The sequence below is a fragment of the Echeneis naucrates genome, chromosome 4, assembly GCF_900963305.1.
Source record: "Echeneis naucrates chromosome 4, fEcheNa1.1, whole genome shotgun sequence".
In the NCBI taxonomy this organism is placed as follows: Eukaryota; Metazoa; Chordata; class Actinopteri; order Carangiformes; family Echeneidae; genus Echeneis; species Echeneis naucrates.
The window spans coordinates 18,761,546-18,778,265 of record NC_042514.1 but is presented as its reverse complement, the minus strand read 5'-3'; the positions used below and the strand labels follow the sequence as shown (position 1 = coordinate 18,778,265).

General features: G+C 44.6%; 17 non-coding genes across 17 annotated transcripts; all 17 read left to right on the top strand.

The window, feature by feature from the left end:
* Positions 1-1,850: 1,850 nt before the first annotated feature.
* trnav-cac (transfer RNA valine (anticodon CAC)) lies at positions 1,851-1,923 on the top strand. Its single transcript has one exon. It is a non-coding gene; the product is annotated as a tRNA-Val (tRNA).
* A 643-nt stretch (positions 1,924-2,566) lies between these two features.
* On the top strand, positions 2,567-2,639 carry trnav-uac (transfer RNA valine (anticodon UAC)). The gene has a single exon. It is a non-coding gene; the product is annotated as a tRNA-Val (tRNA).
* A 1,184-nt stretch (positions 2,640-3,823) lies between these two features.
* trnav-cac (transfer RNA valine (anticodon CAC)) lies at positions 3,824-3,896 on the top strand. The gene has a single exon. It is a non-coding gene; the product is annotated as a tRNA-Val (tRNA).
* Positions 3,897-4,116: 220 nt separating this feature from the next.
* On the top strand, positions 4,117-4,189 carry trnav-aac (transfer RNA valine (anticodon AAC)). The gene has a single exon. It is a non-coding gene; the product is annotated as a tRNA-Val (tRNA).
* Positions 4,190-5,302: 1,113 nt separating this feature from the next.
* trnav-aac (transfer RNA valine (anticodon AAC)) lies at positions 5,303-5,375 on the top strand. The gene has a single exon. It is a non-coding gene; the product is annotated as a tRNA-Val (tRNA).
* Positions 5,376-5,673: 298 nt separating this feature from the next.
* On the top strand, positions 5,674-5,746 carry trnav-cac (transfer RNA valine (anticodon CAC)). The gene has a single exon. It is a non-coding gene; the product is annotated as a tRNA-Val (tRNA).
* Positions 5,747-5,966: 220 nt separating this feature from the next.
* Positions 5,967-6,039, top strand: trnav-aac (transfer RNA valine (anticodon AAC)). The gene has a single exon. It is a non-coding gene; the product is annotated as a tRNA-Val (tRNA).
* A 298-nt stretch (positions 6,040-6,337) lies between these two features.
* trnav-cac (transfer RNA valine (anticodon CAC)) lies at positions 6,338-6,410 on the top strand. The gene has a single exon. It is a non-coding gene; the product is annotated as a tRNA-Val (tRNA).
* A 220-nt stretch (positions 6,411-6,630) lies between these two features.
* On the top strand, positions 6,631-6,703 carry trnav-aac (transfer RNA valine (anticodon AAC)). The gene has a single exon. It is a non-coding gene; the product is annotated as a tRNA-Val (tRNA).
* A 298-nt stretch (positions 6,704-7,001) lies between these two features.
* On the top strand, positions 7,002-7,074 carry trnav-cac (transfer RNA valine (anticodon CAC)). The gene has a single exon. It is a non-coding gene; the product is annotated as a tRNA-Val (tRNA).
* Positions 7,075-7,294: 220 nt separating this feature from the next.
* On the top strand, positions 7,295-7,367 carry trnav-aac (transfer RNA valine (anticodon AAC)). Its single transcript has one exon. It is a non-coding gene; the product is annotated as a tRNA-Val (tRNA).
* An 811-nt stretch (positions 7,368-8,178) lies between these two features.
* On the top strand, positions 8,179-8,251 carry trnav-cac (transfer RNA valine (anticodon CAC)). The gene has a single exon. It is a non-coding gene; the product is annotated as a tRNA-Val (tRNA).
* A 302-nt stretch (positions 8,252-8,553) lies between these two features.
* On the top strand, positions 8,554-8,626 carry trnav-aac (transfer RNA valine (anticodon AAC)). The gene has a single exon. It is a non-coding gene; the product is annotated as a tRNA-Val (tRNA).
* A 594-nt stretch (positions 8,627-9,220) lies between these two features.
* On the top strand, positions 9,221-9,293 carry trnav-uac (transfer RNA valine (anticodon UAC)). The gene has a single exon. It is a non-coding gene; the product is annotated as a tRNA-Val (tRNA).
* Positions 9,294-9,446: 153 nt separating this feature from the next.
* trnav-aac (transfer RNA valine (anticodon AAC)) lies at positions 9,447-9,519 on the top strand. Its single transcript has one exon. It is a non-coding gene; the product is annotated as a tRNA-Val (tRNA).
* A 1,836-nt stretch (positions 9,520-11,355) lies between these two features.
* On the top strand, positions 11,356-11,428 carry trnav-cac (transfer RNA valine (anticodon CAC)). Its single transcript has one exon. It is a non-coding gene; the product is annotated as a tRNA-Val (tRNA).
* Positions 11,429-16,009: 4,581 nt separating this feature from the next.
* On the top strand, positions 16,010-16,082 carry trnav-cac (transfer RNA valine (anticodon CAC)). Its single transcript has one exon. It is a non-coding gene; the product is annotated as a tRNA-Val (tRNA).
* Positions 16,083-16,720: the final 638 nt, after the last annotated feature.

Here is a 16,720-nt window from a genome sequence, read left to right as displayed (position 1 = left end):
ATCTGTGAATAAGTCAAAGATTTCCACCCTTAACTTCTACATAATAGTCAATGTGCTTTGTAAACAGGACAAAAAAGTCAAAATTTCTTGAGGCAAAAGTTAAAACAATACAAAATATTATAGCAAAACTTTGTACCCTAATGATTTTCAATAAAAGCCTTCACATTTTCTCATGATCCTTTAGAGTGGGGCTGGGACACAGTTTAGAGTCAATGGCCTAAAATGCCTAACTGTGTGCATTTCTTACAGAATAATAACACACTAGTAACGTCAAACACAGTATGAGCCAAGGGGGCCATTTGTCTAAAGCAGAGGTACATCTACATTCACAGTCAGTGTCTGCAATAATGCAGTCACTGTGTTGTATGCTGCTATCCTCTAGTGTTCAAAAGGAGAAAGTGCATCTGAGACACTGATTAGTTGGAGATTACCAGGCTGTCCCTTCTTTCAGACCAGCAAATGTTGGTTTGGTTGGTTGATTTATGACCTGATACAAAAGATAAAACATACGAGTAAAAGAGCTTCCACTTGACAATCGTTATCACCAGAAAGAGGCAGAGCCGGTCAACGGTTCGAGTTTGGTTTCTACCAGAAATCAAAATGATAATAAAATGACAGTGAGGGTCTCTGTGCTGCATCCCTTTCCAACACAATTTAGGAGAGACAACAGAAATAAAAGTAGATTATGTATAGAATTTATGATTGACAGCACCGTGAACAACTATATAGGATTTATTTAAAAGAAGTAGAATAGAATTCTGTCAGTTCTACATTTAATTTTCATTGAAAAAACATGAATTAAGTTGATTATAAAGTGATTATTGTTGGAACAAAATCATATTTTTAAAGCTTTCCCCACCTGAGTATTATTAACAGCCGCGAATTCAGTCTCAAATAACACTGCAATTAAATGTAAAGTAATTCTGAAAGCAGAATGTGTCAAGTTTATTTGTTTTGAATTAATAATGAAAGTTAATTAATAAATCATTATTATCACATCAGTGCCAGACCAGTGTGTGTATACCAGTGGGAGAAGATATTTAATTAAGAACAAAATGCAGAGAGCTATTGCTTCAAGACTCACCAATAGTCAATAAGATGTACAAGAAAATGCTAGACCTGGTGTGAGTATGATCATGTGTAGTTAAACTGATGACCATCAGTTGTGCCAGAGAAATCTATACTTTTTTTTTAATCATTTTTCACATTTTACGGTGGAGCAACAAAAACAATAATAATATCCCATTAGTGGGGTGAAATTAATCCAGTATTATAGTCAATATAACCCATATTAGGGATATTTTAACAACCCATCTTCCTGGGTTGAATGAACAGACCCAGTTTGTTTGGTGAAGTTAACCCAACGTTTAGTCGGTCCACTATTTAACCAGCGCTGGGTTGGAAAACTGCCCAGATTTGTTGTGGACTCTGATTATGGAATTAATGCAGGAGAGTAGGATGTGTGTATTAGGTCAGGCCTACCTCAGAATTAGTTTGGAGAATTGGCTTCAACTATGCTTTTGGTGCATCACTTGCATTCTCACTTTCTGTAATGTTTGTAGTAACAATGGCATGTCAGTTTTGTCAGAATTAAGGAGTAAAAAAATTATGGGTCATCCAGACTTGTATGTGTTCAAGACATGTCTGATGTCCTGATAATGTTGCCTAGAGGAAGCAGATGAAGCGTAAAGAGGATTGGTCCAAGTAGCGAAGTGAAGGCATACCTCTTAATTCGATTAGAGAATTTGCTGTCGCGATGTTTTTGATGCGTTGCTTACATTCTCAGCGACTTCAATATTTGAAGTAACGATGGCATTTCATCATCAATGGGAAGGGCGTGCCCTGGGCAGGTTTCTGTAGTGTAGTGGTCATCACGTTCGCTTCACACGCGAAAGGTCCCCAGTTCGAACCTGGGCGGAAAAACAACTTAATTTTTTTTTTTTTCAACGAATGCAGAGAGGTCAGTGGTCAGCTGATGCTTCACTTCAAGACTTCTCGTGAGTATACCTGCCAGTATCTGCATCTATTCTTAGGAAGACCAAATTTCGGTGATGCAACGGTAAGAGCAAATACAGCTTTTATGAAAGTACCTGTTCACGTCAGAAATCATTAGATTGGAAGGGGCGGAGCAGTTTGCATTCAGGTTTCTGTAGTGTAGTGGTCATCATGTTCGCCTCACACGCGAAAGGTCCACAGTTTGAAACTGGGCAGAACAGAACTTTCTGTGTTTCTTAACCAAGGCAGATAGGTCAGAGATCAGCTAAGACTTTGCTTCAAGACTTCTCATGAGTGTCTTTTGTACTTTTACTAACCCTGCAGGAATGCAGAAACTTGTGTTTTTCTTACAGGACTTGAGATCATACTAACTAGGGACCACCCTAAGGAAATAAAGAGGGGAGAACGGAAGAGATACGTCAGAGCAGTTAGAGAATGTAACTGAACATATCTCTGTCTGTTCTCCTTGCAAGTAAAATGAGCGCTGTTGTCCTTTGTCTTTCTTCCCTGTGTTTCATCATGTTCTAGGTGGCTTAAACCTGACAGAAGGGGCAGAGCAGCTTGTGCTCAGGTTTCTGTAGTGTAGTGGTCATCACGTTCGCCTTACACGCGAAAGGTCCCCAGTTCGAACCTGGGCAGAAACAGATTTGCTGTCGGCTCTACACAAGCCGGACCTGTGTGTTTGGTTATTGCTACCTCTGATTTAGATTAGAGAATTGGCTTAAGCTGTTTGTTTGTGTAATTGCTGTAGTAACGATGGCATTTCATCGTCAAGGGGAAGGGAGTGTCCAGTGCAGCTTTCCGTAGTGTATCGGTCATCACGTTTGCATTACACGCGAAAGATCCCCAGTTTGAAACTGGGCAGAAACTGTGTTTTCAGTTATTCTTTTTCAACAACGGCAGAGAGGTCAGAGATCAGCTGATGCTTCACTTCAAGACTTCTCGTGAGTAGACCTGCCTGTATCTGCGTCTATTCGTAGGAAGAGCAAATTTCGGTGATGCAACAATCAGAGGTCCAGACGAAAGCTGGAACAGCTCTCTCCCACAACCGGGGCACTGGGAAACAGCGAAGATCGAGAGCCGTGGAGCGAGTATGACCTGTGTATTTGGTAAGTGCTACCTCTGAATTAGAATAGAAAATGTTGGCTTCAGCTGTTTGTTTGGTCAATTCATTGTGTAATTGCGGTAGTAAAGATGGCATTTGGTGCCTAGATGAAGCGTAAAGACGATTGGTCCAAGTACCCAAACCTGTGGGACTCCATAACTGACTGCAGTGCATGAGGAGGAGCTGTTGTGAACATGAACAAACTGATGTCTATCTGATAAATAGGATTTGAACCACCTTATTGCAGTTCCTTTAATCCCAATTTCATGTTCCAGTCTCTGTAGTAAAATATTGTGATCTATGGTGTCGAAAGCAGCACTAAGATCCAAAAGGAGAAGTATGGAGGCTGATCCATTGTCTGAAGCAATTAGAATATCATTGGAGAGGTCCAGACAAAAGCTGGGACAGCTCTCTCCCACAACCGGGGCACTGGGAAAAAGCGAAGATCAAGAGCCATGGAGCGTCTTTATTACCTGTGTGACGTCATCGGGGATCCCTGCTGAGGGCGCTGGTGTCTAGCAAATGCCCTCCTCTTCAAACTCAGAACCACTCCCTAGGGGTGAATCCTGGGGTCATGGCGCCATTTCCAAACAGGCAGACAACTCTGGCCCAGGCTTCAGGATGTAGGCCTCTCTATTGTTCTTTTCAGAGCACGGGGGAGGCCATCACAACAGTAGTAACGATAGCATTTCATCATCAAGGGGAAGAGGGTGTCCTGTACAGGTTTCTGTAGTGTAGTGGTCATCACGTTCGCCTCACATGCGAAAGGTCCCCAGTTCGAAACTGGGCAGGAACAGTATTTTCTGTAATTCTCTTTCAACAAAGGCTGAGAGGTCAGAGGTCAGCTGATGCTTCACTTCAAGACTTCTCGTGAGTATACCTGCCAGTATCTGCATCTATTCTTAGGAAGACCAAATTTCGGTGATGCAACTGGAAGAGCAAATGCAGCTTTTATGAAAGTACCTGTTCACGTCAGAAATCATTAGATTGGAAGGGGCGGAGCAGCTTGCATTCAGGTTTCCGTAGTGTAGTGGTCATCACGTTCGCCTAACACGCGAAAGGTCCCCAGTTTGAAACTGGGCGGAAACATCTTTGCTTTCAGCTGGAAATAAATCAGCGTCTTTTTTCCAGTTAATGCATACCTCTTAATTCGATTAAAGAATTGCCTTTAGCGATGTTTTTGGTTCTTCCCTTGCATTGTCAGCAATATTTGAAGTAACGATGGCATTTCATCGTCAAGGGGAAGGGAGTGTCCAGTGCAGCTTTCCGTAGTGTATCGGTCATCACGTTTGCATTACAGGCGAAAGATCCCCAGTTTGAAACTGGGCAGAAACTGTGTTTTCAGTTATTCTTTTTCAACAACGGCAGAGAGGTCAGAGATCATACGCCCTGTGATATGAGGCCCTGAATGGTGTCTGCGATGCCCTCCTCTGCTTGGGGCTTGTGGGGGTACTGATTGATCCACACTGGATCAGAGGTGTTCACCTCAAAAGTTAATGGTTCACATTGCACCAGTCGCACTTCTGTCGGGCCCTGCGCCCATAGGGACTCTGGTAGAGAGTCAATGATAGACGCAGCCTCAGGGTGATCTGTTTTTTCTCTACCGTGAAACCGGGAGACCTGGGCCTCCTCCAGAACTGAGCTATCTACGGCTTCTACTTGAATTGAGTATATGTTGGCTCTAGCCGAATAAAGTACTCCGCTAATGTCCGTGATAACCCAATCATCCTGTGCTAATGCTAGTTTTACCATCCCACCCAATTCCTTAGCCTGATGTTTAGGATGTAAAGCCAGAGACACTTGTGGGACGGCCTCTTCCGACATCTGATACCACTGCAATTGTTCTGGTGTCAGGGACACCGCTGCTGCTACTCGAAAGCTGGGACAGCTCTCTACCACAACTGGGGCACTGGGAAAAAGCGAAGATCAAGAGCCATGAAGCGTCTTTATTACCTGTGTGACGTCATCGGGGATCCCTGCTGAGGGCGCTGGCGTTTGGCAAATGCCCTCCTGTTCAAACTCAAAACCATACCCTAGGGGTGGATCCTGGGGTCATGGCGCCATTTTCAAACAGGTAGACAACTCTGGCCCAGGCTTCAGGATGTAGGATTCTCGATTGTTATTTTCAGAGCACGTGGGAGGCTATCGCAACAGTGGTAATGATGGCATTTCTTGATAAGCGGAAGGAGGTTACCTGTGCGGGTTTCCGTAGTGTAGTGGTCATCACGTTCGCCTAACACGCGAAAGGTCCCCAGTTCGAAACTGGGCGGAAACATGTTTGCTGTCAGCTGGAAACAAATGTTTTTGGTTCCTGCCTTGCATTCTCAGTTGCTTCAATTTTCGTATTAACGATGGCATTTCATCATCAAGGGGAAGGGGCTGGCCTGTGCAGGTTTCTGTAGTGTAGGGGTGGATCCTGGGGTCATGGCGCCATTTCCAAACAGGCAGACAACTCTGGCCCAGGCTTCAGGATGTAGGCCTCTCTATTGTTCTTTTCAGAGCACGTGGGAGGCCATCACAACAGTAGTAATGGTGGCATTTCATCATCAAGGGGAAGAGGGCGTTTTGTACAGGTTTCTGTAGTGTAGTGGTCATCACGTTCGCGTCACACGCGAAAGGTCCCCAGTTCGAAACTGGGCAGGAACAGTATTTTCTGTAATTCTTTTTCAACAAAGGCAGAGAGGTCAGAGGTCAGCTGATGCTTCACTTCAAGACTTCTCGTGAGTATACCTGCCAGTATCTGCATCTATTCTTAGGAAGACCAAATTTCGGTGATGCAACTGGAAGAGCAAATGCAGCTTTTATGAAAGTACCTGTTCACGTCAGAAATCATTAGATTGGAAGGGGCGGAGCAGCTTGCATTCAGGTTTCCGTAGTGTAGTGGTCATCACGTTCGCCTAACACGCGAAAGGTCCCCAGTTCGAAACTGGGCGGAAACATGTTTGCTGTCAGCTGGAAACAGATGTTTTTGGTTCCTGCCTTGAATTCTCAATTGCTTCAATTTTCGTATTAACGATGGCATTTAATCATCAAGGGGAAGAGGGTGTCCTGTGCAGGTTTCTGTAGTGTAGGGGTGGATCCTGGGGTCATGGCGCCATTTCCAAACAGGCAGACAACTCTGGCCCAGGCTTCAGGATGTAGGCCTCTCTATTGTTCTTTTCAGAGCACGTGGGAGGCCATCACAACAGTAGTAACGGTGGCATTTCATCATCAAGGGGAAGAGGGTGTCCTGTACAGGTTTCTGTAGTGTAGTAGTCATCACGTTCGCCTCACACGCGAAAGGTCCCCAGTTCGAAACTGGGCAGGAACAGTATTTTCTGTAATTCTTTTTCAACAAAGGCAGAGAGGTCAGAGGTCAGCTGATGCTTCACTTCAAGACTTCTCGTGAGTATACCTGCCAGTATCTGCATCTATTCTTAGGAAGACCAAATTTCGGTGATGCAACTGGAAGAGCAAATGCAGCTTTTATGAAAGTTCCTGTTCACGTCAGAAATCATTAGATTGGAAGGGGCGGAGCAGCTTGCATCCAGGTTCCCGTAGTGTAGCGGTCATCACGTTCGCCTAACACGCGAAAGGTCCCCAGTTCGAAACTGGGCGGAAACATGTTTGCTGTCAGCTGGAAACAGATGTTTTTGGTTCCTGCCTTGCATTCTCAATTGCTTCAATTTTCGTATTAACGATGGCATTTAATCATCAAGGGGAAGAGGGTGTCCTGTGCAGGTTTCTGTAGTGTAGGGGTGGATCCTGGGGTCATGGCGCCATTTCCAAACAGGCAGACAACTCTGGCCCAGGCTTCAGGACGTAGGCCTCTCTATTGTTCTTTTCAGAGCACGTGGGAGGCCATCACAACAGTAGTAACGGTGGCATTTCATCATCAAGGGGAAGAGGGTGTCCTGTACAGGTTTCTGTAGTGTAGTAGTCATCACGTTCGCCTCACACGCGAAAGGTCCCCAGTTCGAAACTGGGCAGGAACAGTATTTTCTGTAATTCTTTTTCAACAAAGGCAGAGAGGTCAGAGGTCAGCTGATGCTTCACTTCAAGACTTCTCGTGAGTATACCTGCCAGTATCTGCATCTATTCTTAGGAAGACCAAATTTCGGTGATGCAACTGGAAGAGCAAATGCAGCTTTTATGAAAGTTCCTGTTCACGTCAGAAATCATTAGATTGGAAGGGGCGGAGCAGCTTGCATCCAGGTTTCCGTAGTGTAGTGGTCATCACGTTTGCCTAACACGCGAAAGGTCCCCAGTTCGAAACTGGGCGGAAACATCTTTGCTGTCAGCTGGAAATAGATCAGCGTCTTTTTTCCAGTTAATGCATACCTCTTAATTCGATTAAAGAATTGCCTTTAGCGATGTTTTTGGTTCTTCCCTTGCATTGTCAGCAAGTAAGCGAAGTAACGATGGCATTTCATCGTCAAGGGGAAGGGAGTGTCCAGTGCAGCTTTCCGTAGTGTATCGGTCATCACGTTTGCATTACAGGCGAAAGATCCCCAGTTTGAAACTGGGCAGAAACTGTGTTTTCGGTTATTCTTTTTCAACAACGGCAGAGAGGTCAGAGATCATACGCCCTGTGATATGAGGCCCTGAATGGTGTCTGCGATGCCCTCCTCTGCTTGGGGCTTGTGGGGGTACTGATTGATCCACACTGGATCAGAGGTGTTCACCTCAAAAGTTAATGGTTCACATTGCACCAGTCGCACTTCTGTCGGGCCCTGCGCCCATAGGGACTCTGGTAGAGAGTCAATGATAGACGCAGCCTCAGGGTGATCTGTTTTTTCTCTACCGTGAAACCGGGAGACCTGGGCCTCCTCCAGAACTGAGCTATCTACGGCTTCTACTTGAATTGAGTATATGTTGGCTCTAGCCGAATAAAGTACTCCGCGAATGTCCGTGATAACCCAATCATCCTGTGCTAATGCTAGTTTTACCATCCCACCCAATTCTTTAGCCTGATGTTTAGGATGTAAAGCCAGAGACACTTGTGGGACGGCCTCTTCCGACATCTGATACCACTGCAATTATCGCAACAGTGTTAATGATGGCATTTCTTGATAAGCGGAAGGAGGTGACCTGTGCGGGTTTCTGTAGTGTAGTGGTCATCACGTTCGCCTCACACGCGAGAGGTCCCCAGTTCAAACCTGGGCAGAAACAGATTTGCTGTTGGCTCTTAATATGGAAAAAATGCAAGAGAGCTTCTTTATTACCTGTGTGACGTCATTGGGGAACCCTAATGAGGGCGCTGGCGTCTAGCAAATGCCCTCCTCTTCAAACTCAGAACCATACCCTAGGGGTGGATCCTGGGGTCATGGCACCATTTCCAAACAGGCAGACAACTCTGGCCCAGGCTTCAGGATGTAGGCCTCTCGATTGTTCTTTTCAAAGCACGTGGCAGGCGATCGCAACAGTAGTAATGATGGCATTTCTTGATAAGCGGAGGGAGGTGACCTGTGTGGGTTTCCGTAGTGTAGTGGTCATCACGTTTGCCTAACACGCGAAAGGTCCCCAGTTCGAAACTGGGCGGAAACATGTTTGCTGTCAGCTGGAAACAGAACAGCATTTCTTTTTAGTTACTGCATACCTCTTAATTCAATTAGAGAATTGGCTTTCGCGATGTTTTTGGTTCCTGCCTTGAATTCTCAGTTGCTTCAATTTTCGTATTAGCGATGGCATTTCATCATCAAGGGGAAGGGGCTCGCCTGTGCAGGTTTCTGTAGTGTTGTGGTCATCACGTTAGCCTCACAAGCGAAAGGTCCACAGTTCGAAACTGGGCAGAAACAGAACTTTATGTGTTTCTTTACAAAGGTAGAGAGATCAGCTGATACTTTACTTCAAGACTTCTCATGAGTATCTTTTGTACTTTTACTAACCCTGCAGGAATGCAGAAACTTGTGTTTTTCTTACAGGACTTGAGATCATACAAACTAGGGACCACCCTAAGGAAATAAAGAGGGGAGAACGGAAGAGATACGTCAGAGCAGTTAGAGAATGTAACTGAACATATCTCTGTCTGTTCTCCTTACAAGTAAAAATGAGCGCTGTTGTCCTTTGTCTTTCTTCCCTGTTTCATCATGTTCTAGGTGGTTTAAACCTGACAGAAGGGGCAGAGCAGCTTGTGCTCAGGTTTCTGTAGTGTAGTGGTCATCACGTTCGCCTTACACGCGAAAGATCCCCAGTTCGAACCTGGGCAGAAACAGGTTTGCTGTCGGCTCTACACAAGCCGGACCTGTGTGTTTGGTTACTGCTACCTCTGATTTTGATTAGAGAATTGGCTTCAGCTGTTTGTTTGTGTAATTGCTGTAGTAACGCTGGCATTTCATTGTCAAGGGGAAGGCGGTGACCCGTGCAGGTTTCCGTAGTGTAGTGGTCATCACGTTCGCTTAACACGCAAAAGGTCCCCAGTTCGAAACTGGGTGGAAACATGTTTGCTGTCAATTGGAAATAAATCAGCATCTCTTTTTAGTTAAGGCATACCTCTTAATTCAATTAGAAAAATTGGCTTTAGCGATGTTTTTGGTTCTTGCCTTGCATTCTCAGCTGCTTCAATTTTCGTAGTAAAATTACATGAGGGGCAGGTCTTTGTATTGCGCCAAATCATAACAAAGTGACATAAAGGTACTTTACATGAAGAGCAGGTCTAGAGGTCTAGGCCTTGCAGGAACATGGTATGGCGATGAGTCACCACTTGCAGGATGAGGACAGGGAGTGAGGAGGGGAGCTGGGAGAGACAGACTTCGGGAAAACATGGTTAGTAAATGCAGTACAAATGCTTAGAACTGGGAGAAACAGGGAGAGAGAGAGAGAGAGAGAGAGAGAAGCTCAGTCCTTCCCCCAGCAGCCTAGGCCTATAGTAGCATAGCTAAAGAGTAGAGGACTTTAACTTTTTAACTATAAGCTCTGTCATATAAGAAAGTTTTCAGCCTGATCTTGAAATTTGCGTAAGAGTCCGCCCCCCAAAACGATACTGGAAGTTGGTTCCATGGAAGAGGAGCCTGTTAACTGAAAGAGCCGCCTCCAGATTTCTTCTTGAAGACTCTAGGAACCACAAGTTAACCTCCACCTAGAGAGTGGAGTGGCCTACTAAGACAGTAAGGAACTATGAGCTCTCTGAGACGTGATGGAGCTCAGCCATTAAGAGCTTTATATGTTAACGGAAGGATTTTAAATTCTACTCTATATTTTACTGGCAGCCAATGAAAAGCAGCTAACACGGGAGAGATGTGATCTCATTTCCTAGTGACTGTTAATTTTCTTGCTGTAGCGTTCTGAATCAACTGAAGGCCTTTCAGAGATTTGTTTGGACATCTAGATAGTAACGAGTTACAGTAGTCCAGCCTAGAAGTTACAAATACATGGACGAGTTTTTCTGCATCATCCTGAGAGAGGATGTCTCTGATTTACTTAATTTTTCTCAGGGGGAACAAAGCTGCCCTACTGACTTCTTTTATGTCAGGGACAAAGGACATGTCCTGGTCAAAGGTTACTCCGAGATTTCTTACAGTGGAGCTGGACACCAACGTAATGCCATCCAGACTGATTATGATTAGATTGCATTTCTCTGAGGTGCTTCGGGCCGAGTACAACAACTTCAGTTTTGTCAGAATTAAGGAGTAAAAAATGATGGGTCATCCAGACTTGTATGTGTTCAAGAAATGTCTGATGTCCTGATAATGTTGCCGAGAGGAAGTAGATGAAGCATAAAGAGGATTGGTCCAAGTAGCGAACCCTGTGGGACTCCATAACAGACTGCAGCGCATGAGGAGGAGCTGTTGTTAACATGAACTAACTGATGTCTATCTGATAAATAGGATTTGAACCACCTTAGTGCATGGTGCATGGTGTCGAAAGCAGCACTAAGATCCAAAATGAGAAGTATGGAGGCTGATCCATTGTCAGAAGCAATTAAAATATCATTGGAGAGGTCCAGACAAAAGCTGGGACAGTTCTCTCCCACAACTGGGGCACTGGGAAAAAGCGAAGATCAAGAGCCATGGAGCGTCTTTATTACCTGTGTGACGTCATCGGGGATCCCTGCTGAGGGCGCTGGTGTCTAGCAAATGCCCTCCTCTTCAAACTCAGAACCACACCCTTGGGGTGGATCCTGGGGTCATGGCGCCATTTCCAAACAGGCAGACAACTCTGGCCCAGGCTTCAGGATGTCGGCCTCTCTATTGTTCTTTTCAGAGCACGTGGGAGGCCATCACAACAGTAGTAACGATGGCATTTCATCAACAAGGGGAAGAGGGTGTCCTGTACAGGTTTCTGTAGTGTAGTGGTCATCACGTTCGCCTCACACGCGAAAGGTCCCCAGTTCGAAACTGGGCAGGAACAGTATTTTCTGTAATTCTTTTTCAACAATGGCAGAGAGGTCAGAGGTCAGCTGATGCTTCACTTCAAGACTTCTCGTGAGTATATCAAATCAAATCAAATCAAATCAGATTTATTTGTATAGCGCCAAATCATAACAAAGTTACATCAAGGCACTTTACATATAGAGCAGGTCTAGACCAAACTCTTTATAAATTTATTTAAAGAGACCCAACAGATCCCCCGATGAGCAAGCACTTGGCAACAGTGGAAAGGAAAAACTTCCTTTAAGAGGCAGAAACCTCGAGCAGAACCAGGCTCAGGGGGGGCGGCCATCTGCCTTGACCGGTTGGGTTGAGAGAGAGAGAGAGAGAGACAGGCAGGCAGGCATTGGAGGGGGGGGGTGTAGGCAGGAACATGTTGTTGCATGAAGTTCATGGAGTTGAGCTGTAATACAGAATTCATGCTATATGGGACCAGCAGGTGTTGCAGGAACATGGGATGGAGATGAGTCACCACCTGCAGGATGAGGACAGGGAGAGAGAGGAGAGGAACTGGGAGAGACAGAGACTTTGGCAGAACATGGTTAGTAAATGCAGTATAAATGCTTAGAACTGGGTGAAACTGTTTTGTTTTTTTTGTTTTTTTTTTTAAGAAGGATGGTTTTTATCAGCGCATGCAAGGAGGGAGTTAGAGAGAAAGAGGGAGAGAGGGTGACAGGGAGAGACAGAGAGCGAGAGAGAGAGAGAGAGAGAGAGAGAAGCTCAGTCCTTCCCCCAGCAGCCTAGGCCTATAGCAGCATACCTAAAGAGTAGAGGACTTTTTAACTGTACGCTCTGTCATACAGGAAAGTTTTAAGCCTGGTCTTGAAAGTTACTAAAGAGTCCGCCCCCCGGACCGATGCTGGGAGTTGGTTCCATAGAAGAGGAGCCTGATAACTAAACGATCTGCCTCCAGATTTACTCTTGGAGACTCTAGGAACCACAAGTAAACCTCCATCTAGAGAGCGGAGTGGCCTGCTAGGACAGTAAGGAACTATGACCTCTCTGAGATACGATGGAGCTTGGCCATTAAGAGCTTTATACGTTAAAAGAAGGATTTTGAATTCTACTCTATATTTTACTGGCAGCCAATGAAGAGCAGCTAACACGGGAGAGATGTGATCTCTTTTCCTAGTTCCTGTTAATATTCGTGCAGCAGCGTTCTGAATTAACTGAAGGCCTTTTAGAGATGTGTTTGGACATGCAGATAGTAATGAGTTACAGTAGTCCAGCCTAGAAGTTACAAATGCATGGACTAGTTTTTCTGCATCATCCTGAGAGAGGATGTTTCTGATTTTCCTAATGTTTCTCAGGTGGAAGAAAGCTGCCCGACTAACTTGTTTTATGTGAGGGACAAAGGACATGTCCTGGTCAAAAATTACTCCAAGGTTTCTTACAGTGGAGCTGGAGGCCAAAGTAATGCCGTCCAAACTGATGAGATGATTAGATAGTATTTTTCTGAGGTGCTTAGGACCGAGTACAATAACTTCTGTTTTGTCAGAGTTGAGAAGTAAAAAATTTCCAGTCATCCAGACTTTTATGTCATCAAGACATGCCTGCAGTCTGACTATCTGAGTGACTTCATTTGGCTTCATTGATAGGTACAGCTGAGTATCGTCTGCGTAGCAGTGGAAATTGATGCTGTGTTTCCTGATAATGTTGCCTAGAGGAAGCAGATAAAGCGTAAAGAGGATTGGTCCAAGTACCGAACCCTGCGGGACTCCATGACTGACTACAGTACATGAGGAGGAGCTGTTGTTTACATGAACAAACTGATGTCTATCTGATAAGTAGGATTTGAACCACTTTAGTGCAGTTCCTTTAATTCCAATTTCATGTTCCAGTCTCTGTAGTAAAATATTATGATCTATGGTGTCGAATGCAGCACTAAGATCTAGAAGGCGAAGTATGGAGGCTGATCCATTGTCTGAGGCCATTAGAATGTCATTGGAGACTTTAACCAGCGCTGTTTCTGTGCTATGATGGGCTCTAAATCCTGACTGAAACTCTTCAAACAAACTGTTCCCATCCAGATGCTCGTGTAGTTGTTTTGCTACAGCTTTCTCAATGATTTTAGAAATAAATGGAAGGTTCGATATGGGTCTATAGTTTGCCAAAACATCTGGATCAAGATTAGGCTTTTTAAGTTGGGGTTTGATGACCGCAGTCTTAAGTGCCTGAGGTACATAACCCAGAAATAAAGTCAGATTAACCAAATCTAGAATAAACGGCTCAATTACATAAAAGATCTCTTTAAAGAGGCTAGTTGGTACTGGGTCTAATAGACAGGTTGACGGTCTGGATGATGAAACTATAGAAGCTAGCTCTGAGAGATTTAGAGGTGAGAATGATTCCAGATGTAAAAGAGGCGCCGCAGCTGATTCAGCAGTTGCCGTCTTCAGAAGGGGATTTTTATCTAACGTAGGCAAGAGCTGATAAATTCTTTCTCTGATCGTGAGAATTTTGTCTGAAAAAAAAACTAATAAAATCATTACTGCTTAGAGCTAAGGGGATCACTGGTTCCACTGAGCTATGGCTCTCTGTCAGCCTGGCTACAGTGCTGAAGAGAAACCTGGGGTTGTTCTTGTTTTCTTCTATGAGTGCTGAGTAATATGAACTTCTAGCACTGCGGAGAGCTTTTTTATACGTTTTTAGGCTGTCTTTCCAGGCTCTGTGAGACTCTTCTGACTTACTGGAACGCCAGTTTCTTTCTAATTTCCTTGATGTCTGCTTCAAGGTACGGATTTGGTAACTATACCAGGGAGCCATCCTCCTCAGATTGAATACTTTCTTTTTGAGAGGGGCGGCATTATCAAGATTCGAACGCAGTGTGGCCATAGTGCTAGTCACAAGGTCATCAACCTGCGTATGGGAGAAATCCTCATTTAAATTTAGATTTAGATATGGCATTGTTGGGAATGATGACCAAATGTTCTCTTTAAATTTAGCCACAGCAGCTTCAGATAAACATCTTCTATAGCTGAATTTATTCCTCAATGCTGTGGAGCCCATTAAAGTAAACTCAAATGTAATAAGGTAATGGTCAGACAGGAGAGAATTTTGGGGAAGAATTGTTAGCTTGTCAATTTCAATGCCATAAGTTAGAACAAGATCAAGGATATGATTGTAAAAGTGAGTGGGTTCATTCACATGCTGGGAAAAGCCAATTGAGTCTAGTAGGGAAAGAAACCCAGAACTAAGGCTGTCGCTTTCTACATCAACATGTATATTGAAATCTCCCAGAATAATGATTTATCTGTACTAAGTACTAACTCTGATATAAACTCAGAAAACTCTGATAGGAATTCTGAGTACGGACCAGGTGGACGGTATACTGTAACTAACAGAACTGGTTTTTCACCTTTCCAGTCCGAGTGGGAGAGACTAAGAGTGAGGCTTTCAAAAGACCTGCAGCCAGATTTTGGTCTGGGGTTGATTAATAGGCTTGACTGAAATATTGCAGCCACCCCACCTCCTCGACCTGTGGTACGAGGGATATGAAAGTTAACATGAGTTGGGGGTGTAGCTTCATTAATGCTAACATACTCATCCTGCTGCAGCCACGTTCGTTCTGAATCAACTGAAGGCCTTTCAGAGATTTGTTTGGACATCTAGATAGTAACGAGTTACAGTAGTCCAGCCTAGAAGTTACAAATACATGGACGAGTTTTTCTGCATCATCCTGAGAGAGGATGTCTCTGATTTACTTAATTTTTCTCAGGGGGAACAAAGCTGCCCTACTGACTTCTTTTATGTCAGGGACAAAGGACATGTCCTGGTCAAAGGTTACTCCGAGATTTCTTACAGTGGAGCTGGACACCAACGTAATGCCATCCAGACTGATTATGATTAGATTGCATTTCTCTGAGGTGCTTCGGGCCGAGTACAACAACTTCAGTTTTGTCAGAATTAAGGAGTAAAAAATGATGGGTCATCCAGACTTGTATGTGTTCAAGAAATGTCTGATGTCCTGATAATGTTGCCGAGAGGAAGTAGATGAAGCATAAAGAGGATTGGTCCAAGTAGCGAACCCTGTGGGACTCCATAACAGACTGCAGCGCATGAGGAGGAGCTGTTGTTAACATGAACTAACTGATGTCTATCTGATAAATAGGATTTGAACCACCTTAGTGCATGGTGCATGGTGTCGAAAGCAGCACTAAGATCCAAAATGAGAAGTATGGAGGCTGATCCATTGTCAGAAGCAATTAAAATATCATTGGAGAGGTCCAGACAAAAGCTGGGACAGTTCTCTCCCACAACTGGGGCACTGGGAAAAAGCGAAGATCAAGAGCCATGGAGCGTCTTTATTACCTGTGTGACGTCATCGGGGATCCCTGCTGAGGGCGCTGGTGTCTAGCAAATGCCCTCCTCTTCAAACTCAGAACCACACCCTTGGGGTGGATCCTGGGGTCATGGCGCCATTTCCAAACAGGCAGACAACTCTGGCCCAGGCTTCAGGATGTCGGCCTCTCTATTGTTCTTTTCAGAGCACGTGGGAGGCCATCACAACAGTAGTAACGATGGCATTTCATCAACAAGGGGAAGAGGGTGTCCTGTACAGGTTTCTGTAGTGTAGTGGTCATCACGTTCGCCTCACACGCGAAAGGTCCCCAGTTCGAAACTGGGCAGGAACAGTATTTTCTGTAATTCTTTTTCAACAATGGCAGAGAGGTCAGAGGTCAGCTGATGCTTCACTTCAAGACTTCTCGTGAGTATATCAAATCAAATCAAATCAAATCAGATTTATTTGTATAGCGCCAAATCATAACAAAGTTACTTCAAGGCACTTTACATATAGAGCAGGTCTAGACCAAACTCTTTATAAATTTATTTAAAGAGACCCAACAGATCCCCCGATGAGCAAGCACTTGGCAACAGTGGAAAGGAAAAACTTCCTTTAAGAGGCAGAAACCTCGAGCAGAACCAGGCTCAGGGGGGGCGGCCATCTGCCTTGACCGGTTGGGTTGAGAGAGAGAGAGAGAGAGACAGGCAGGCAGGCATTGGAGGGGGGGGGTGTAGGCAGGAACATGTTGTTGCATGAAGTTCATGGAGTTGAGCTGTAATACAGAATTCATGCTATATGGGACCAGCAGGTGTTGCAGGAACATGGGATGGAGATGAGTCACCACTTGCAGGATGAGGACAGGGAGAGAGAGGAGAGGAACTGGGAGAGACAGAGACTTTGGCAGAACATGGTTAGTAAATGCAGTATAAATGCTTAGAACTGGGTGAAACTGTTTTGTTTTTTTTGTTTTTTTTTTTAAGAAGGATG